The 6,000-nt window shown below is 39.2% G+C and overlaps 1 protein-coding gene across 2 annotated transcripts in view; it reads right to left on the bottom strand.

The window, feature by feature from the left end:
- Nucleotides 1-5,676, bottom strand: part of LOC119661783 — a 46,688-nt gene extending 41,012 nt beyond the window's left edge. For both annotated transcript variants that reach the window (XM_038071267.1, XM_038071266.1), the window contains exon 1: nt 5,321-5,676. The gene's annotated coding sequence lies outside the window, so the exon portion shown is untranslated. The remainder of the gene's footprint in view (nt 1-5,320) is intronic.
- Between the last annotated feature and the right edge of the window lie 324 nt (nt 5,677-6,000).

The raw sequence follows: 6,000 nt of genomic DNA on the forward strand, positions 1-6,000 counted from the left end.
CGTACAAGTAGTAGTTTTCGGGTTATTCGTGTTCAAATATGTTGTTTTTCATCGAGAAAATGCTGTGTTTTTAAACGCTTTTCCGCAAAAGCAGAAACAAAGTAGATCTAATAACGAAAAGAATGAATGTTTGTTTTCATTTCTCTGTAGATGCAATATGGATTGGATTATAGCTCGCCAAACGTAAACGTCGGAATATCTAAAAAAAAAATAACACTTCCAAGGTCAAATAATATAAAACCAATAACTTTTAATGGAAATTAATCTAAAGCTTGTTCAAAGTGTTTGAGAAGGCCTTGAAGAATGAGATATGATAGATGTCAGTGGGATAAATAATAACGGAGCTGTGATCAAAATAATGTAATTACCTGAAGTTTTGATACAAACATCAATAAAAGCAAGACCTGGTTTTCTCATATAAATTGAAAGTAAGCGAAAACCCTGTATTTAAGCCCTCGCAATAAATTTTGAAAATTTAGTGGATTAAGATTCTGTATTTTCGGAAAACAAGTGTGATTTACCCGAAATTATTTTTAAACGAAAAAACATTTTTCGTTAAAATGTCTCAAGAATGGTCTACTGTAGTGTACCATTACGCTCTTGAATGAGGTGCTCTAACACACTTCAAGGCCCTGATCCAATATGGATTGTTGCGCCAACGATTATTACTGTTATTATTAGTCGCTATTGATGGTTTTTCCCTCTCAAGAAAGTCGATAAGTATTATATCATATGCATCGCAAAATACTGATGCTCTAGCCTTGTCAGCTGACTGTTGCGCCTTTGTACGCTTTGGAGTCAGTTCATCATGTACAGTCCACTCAAATGACGACCGTTTTGATCCTGGTGTGAAATAATGAAACCATGTTTCGTCAATTGTCATATATCGACGCATAAATAACTTCGCTCCGTTTAAACTTAGCAAACAACTTCTAAGCGGTTGATTTTCCTTTGCAAACTCCAAATAATGTTTATCAAGCCAATCCTTAACTTGAACAGTACTTTTTTTACCAAAAGGCAAAGCTTTATGAACCCACGAAATTCCATTTTATCAATTTTCTTCAAACTAACGAAAGTTACTTCACTCAAAACGCTCTATTCCACAAACTAATAGTCCGACATTTTAAGTGAAAGCAATGATCTTCAATTTCACCTGGGGTATCCCACCACTACTTAAAATCGTATTTCTGCACCAATTTTTTTTTAATTATTGAAGTTTTGTGGCGCGGCAGGATTCGCGGCATTCGAAATTTATTTCGAATGTTGCGAATGCGAGCCACCAGCGCTCTACACTCAGTTTAGGGCTCGCCACAGGAGTGGGAAGCAAGGGTTGAAAAAAGTGCCGTTGGTTGGCGGCAGAGGAATTACTCTCTTCTGCTTCCCGCCTTAAACGACGAAGGAACGCTCGCGCTGTTCTGCAAGTGTGTCCGTTATTCTTTCTTTTCTTGAATTATTTTCGATTGTTTGAATTAAAGTTTTAATTCGCAATGACGTCATTTGCAATTTGTGATTACTCCATGCTCATCGGCTGCTTTTATCGATTATGCTTCTTTTAAAACTGACATTATTACGTTGGAATTTAAATATTGGTGGCCAAAGAGTAGCAAAGATTCCAGGGTGAAACGTGGATTTGTACCCACGGTGGATCATAAAACCTGGGAAATACCTGCCAAACTTACATCAATAGCTCTACTACCAAACCCTATCTCCATCTGCAAACTGCAGGCGACGAAAGATGAAGGCGAGTCTCTTGCATCTAAAAATTAGACAAATTGTATCAGCTGGCAACCCTACACGGACAACCAAAGTTACGGAGCCACGAAGAAGCCGCAGACTGGACCGATTTTATAACGACGGGCCCGGCAACGAGAACGGAATAACCATTTGCGCATTTTCTCATGCAACGTGCGCTCCCTGTACAGAAAAGGAGTTACGAAAAAAACCAGTTGATGCCCTGTTCCAATATAAAGCTGATATCACGACATTACAGAAGATGCGCCGGACACGAACCGGTTTCCTGGAGCTACGCCATATATGATAGTGATCATCCAGTAAACCTTGCTATGCTGGCTTTGAAATCATAAGCGAAAGGCTATGCACTCTACGTTTGAAAGGTAAAGTCCGCAATATAAGTCAACCAATTTTTTATGTCGTTCACGACCCTACAGGCGAGACTACAGAGTCGGAGAAGAGTACTTATCACGAAGCAGTAGAATGGGCACTTAAACCCCAAGTATGATATTAACAACATTCCTGGCGGAACCTGTATTCAGGCAATACGACGGCTTCCATGGCTTACATAAGAACATCAATTATAATGGACTGCAAATTATCCAACTAGCAGTCTCACACGAAATAGTTGATGGAAATAACTGGTCTGCGTGGATAGTGGTCCACAAACAAAGATGGGCCTCTCTAGATGCACCATTCTCAACTAAATTGATTATCTCTCAACTTTGATGAATACCAGAACATATAGGGCGACCAGTATAGGATCGGGTTACTATCTCATTGGCATGATGCTCTGAGCTCGGAAAACAACACCGCCTAAAATCCCCTCTGACAATTAGGTGAGAGTTAACACTGAAGCCATCTACAACACAGCCCTCCGCAATGTCTATACGGGGAAATGAATGCTGCATAGCTGCAGTCAATAGAGGTCCTGGAAATGAATAATCGACAAATGATCTTCACAACCAACTGCCAAATGCTACCATTGATCACCTGAAGAACATTGATACAGCCACAAAAATATTTGGCCCCAGTCGCAAAAAAAGTCGAAACAACTGGTTCGACGATAAATCTAAGCTTCCAAAGGAACGGAAAAATGCTGCATATCGGACAATGCTGCACTCTCAAACCACGCGAGCATGCGCAGATACTTATCACGAACTCCGTTGAGTGGATAAGCCACTTCACAGGCAGAAAAAGGAAGCCTGGGAGAAGCAAAAAGTATATGAACTCGAGAGGTACAGGGAGCAACCACGCCAAGGCGAAAGTTAATAGGATGAAACTTTATAGACCTCAATGCTTATTCCGCCGAGACAAAGAAAAATCTGCTTTCCGACCATATGGGCATATTGGAGCCATGAGTTTATACGCTGCTCAATAACCAAAATATTGGTAAGTTGGAACTCCCACCAACTGAAGATGACGAACAAACTTTGCTACCACCAAGCAAGGAACAAACAGTTTCGGCCGAAAAGTTATAAATCGCCAGAAGCCGATGGAATTACAACTGAACTGGTCAAATATGGCGACCAACTACACCAAGAGATTCATTAACTCATGTTCAAGGTGTGCGACAGCGAATCAATGCCCGACAACTGGTAACGGCGCATCTTTGTCCCATACATAAAAAGAGCGCAGCAATTAAAGAGGTATCACGTTGCTGAGTACCATTTAGAAAATGTTACTGAGCTATCTTACTCCATACGCACATAACATCACTAGCCCACATCAAAGAGACTTCACTTCAGGTAAACCAGCAACAGATCAAATGTTTCCCTTTCCGGCAATCGATGGAAAAAGGGTGAAAATATGGTCATCAGTTGCACCACCTTTTCATTGACTCAAAGGTCGCCTATGATAGCATAGTTAGGGTAAAACTGTACACGGCTATGAGAGGATAAAATGTCTCTACGAAATTAATAAGACTGACTAGGTTGATCCTGACCATTGTGCAAAAGCATCAAATGGCACTGCTCAAATGAGAATAATAAAGATAGGAAACTACAACTTTGAAACCCTTCAAAATTTCTCCTATCTAGGATCGAAACTTTCCTCCGATAATAACTAAGACGACGAGATTCGCACACGCAGCCAATAAAGCTTATTTGAGCTTACAAAACCTGTTCTGTTCGAAAAGTTTTACTATTGAGTCAAAACTCTTACTGTGTACAATCCTTTTGCATTCCTCGGAGACTTGGGTTCTTAGCAAGAAAAATTCCGAACTTTTAGCCACGTCCGAGAGAAGAATTGTTCGATGAATTTTTGGAGGACTCGGCGCAGTATTGTCTTTTTAATGCCAAAGTTACCAAATTTAGTACCTTTTGAAGTTCATCAGTACTTCACTACTTTTCCTAATTTATCAGCTCCACATACTCGAGCACCCGCTCCAGATTCAAGGGTGTCATCGGAAGTGGCTCTTGTCACGGTTATCTGATATCATGGGAACCGGGATGATTCTCTGAGAGCATATGTTGCAGGAGTGTTCCTGGTGGATGCGCCCCAGCCCGGTTATTTCCGATTAGCCCTCCTGTGGTTGCACCCATATCACGCGGAGAGCTTCTCGTGCATTCAGTATAAACCAGCACCGTTGTGCCAATCATGACGGGACTCTAATTGTGGCCTCCAAATCAATCCTCGTTCGAAGAGGACTGTAGCATGGCAGGCGTTAAATCCCTAGGCCTTCAGTACCTTTTTACTTAAATATCTTTTTTTTCAGTACTTTTAAACAGAAATCGAAACGATGTTAATATCTGGCAAAATTATGTTTTGGGAATGACTAAATGATCGAAAAGTTGAACTAGTAACGACACCTTGCCTGTCATTAGTTTGCAAAATATTCCAGCAATTCCATAAAATTGCGAAAATAAAGCAGCGGTTTTGGTTAATGCCGTTAACCCACTAAGTTGGACATAAAGTAGAATGACCCCTTGTTGAAGGTGGCAATTCGAAAATAGGGTGACCTCATTCGCGAAAGGCTTTTCAAAAGCGAAACGACATTTTAGGAAGACATCCACGGCGGACAAGTTCACATTAGAGCAAAGTGCTGCAATTTTTTTAAAAATAGATATCAGATGGCTCCCTTAATATAAATTATTTTCGATATACGTATAATATGATAAAGTTTGTAAAGATGTGAATTCTTACCAGTAACTGGTGAATACTATTATAACAACATAGTCAAAAGCTTCGAGCCCTCGAGCGACATTATGAGCATTAAAACGGAGGAGGTTATTTCACCGGTCACGGTGTATGACGATATAATTTAGTGTTTTATCTCTCGGAAACGGTGATGCATATCTATTGTCATGAAATTCAGTGAAAACTCTTGGTACTGTGAACCCCCCAAGCATGCAATTAACAGCATCATTTTACTTTGAGGGGAGTTCCCATACATGCAAAAGCGGGGTTTAAACTTTTTTCTATCAAACACTTCTATGCGGAGCAATGAAAAACCTCGGAACTTTCGGAAACAAATCTCAGATCTGATATAAATGTTGAATAGAGAAATATGTACCAGACACTTGAATTAATTAATTGTGAAACGTGAGAGACATGGAGGGTAGAAACAATACCTACATTCCGAACTTACCTAAATGAGAGCTCCATTTAGCAGTTATCCTAAATTTAAATTTCTTTTAGTTTACGAATTTGGGGGAGATTCAAATTTTAACCACGCAATTCTAGGGAAATATTTTTTGAATACGCTTTTAACAGAATGTAGGTTTGATTAAGAACTTTTCACTTTTCTTCCTTTTTCCCATTTCGTATTTGGAATATTAAATGCAATTAGCTCTCATATACTAAGACGTATCAAAGCACATTTTCTTAAACTATCTGGCAGTATAAGCACAACATAATTTAGGAAGTAAACACAAACCGAACACTTTTCACTGGAAACTCCACCTTCACTACTGTGTAATCATACTTTAATTCGACTGGTTTAGCTTCAATGCGGTTTTCAGCTGATCTTTGTAAAGCGTCTATCCTTTATCTTCTGAACTTACATACACCTATAAACATACATATGTATGTATGATTTTCATTAACAGAAAAAACTGCAATTATCCACAAGCTGATTTCATATTGACCAATTAATTTGCGGCTTTATGCTTCTGATGATGCTTCACGCGATTGACGCATTTGTCATCAATATGTTTATGAAAATGAACTAATTGCGATTTTTTTTATTTTAATCCAGTCAAATTATCAGCCATTAAAAATATTTTGGAAAGTCATAGCTTTAAGGGGGTTTCTTATGTGACGCTCGAT

The sequence above is a fragment of the Hermetia illucens genome, chromosome 1 (genome assembly GCF_905115235.1).
Source record: "Hermetia illucens chromosome 1, iHerIll2.2.curated.20191125, whole genome shotgun sequence".
In the NCBI taxonomy this organism is placed as follows: Eukaryota; Metazoa; Arthropoda; class Insecta; order Diptera; family Stratiomyidae; genus Hermetia; species Hermetia illucens.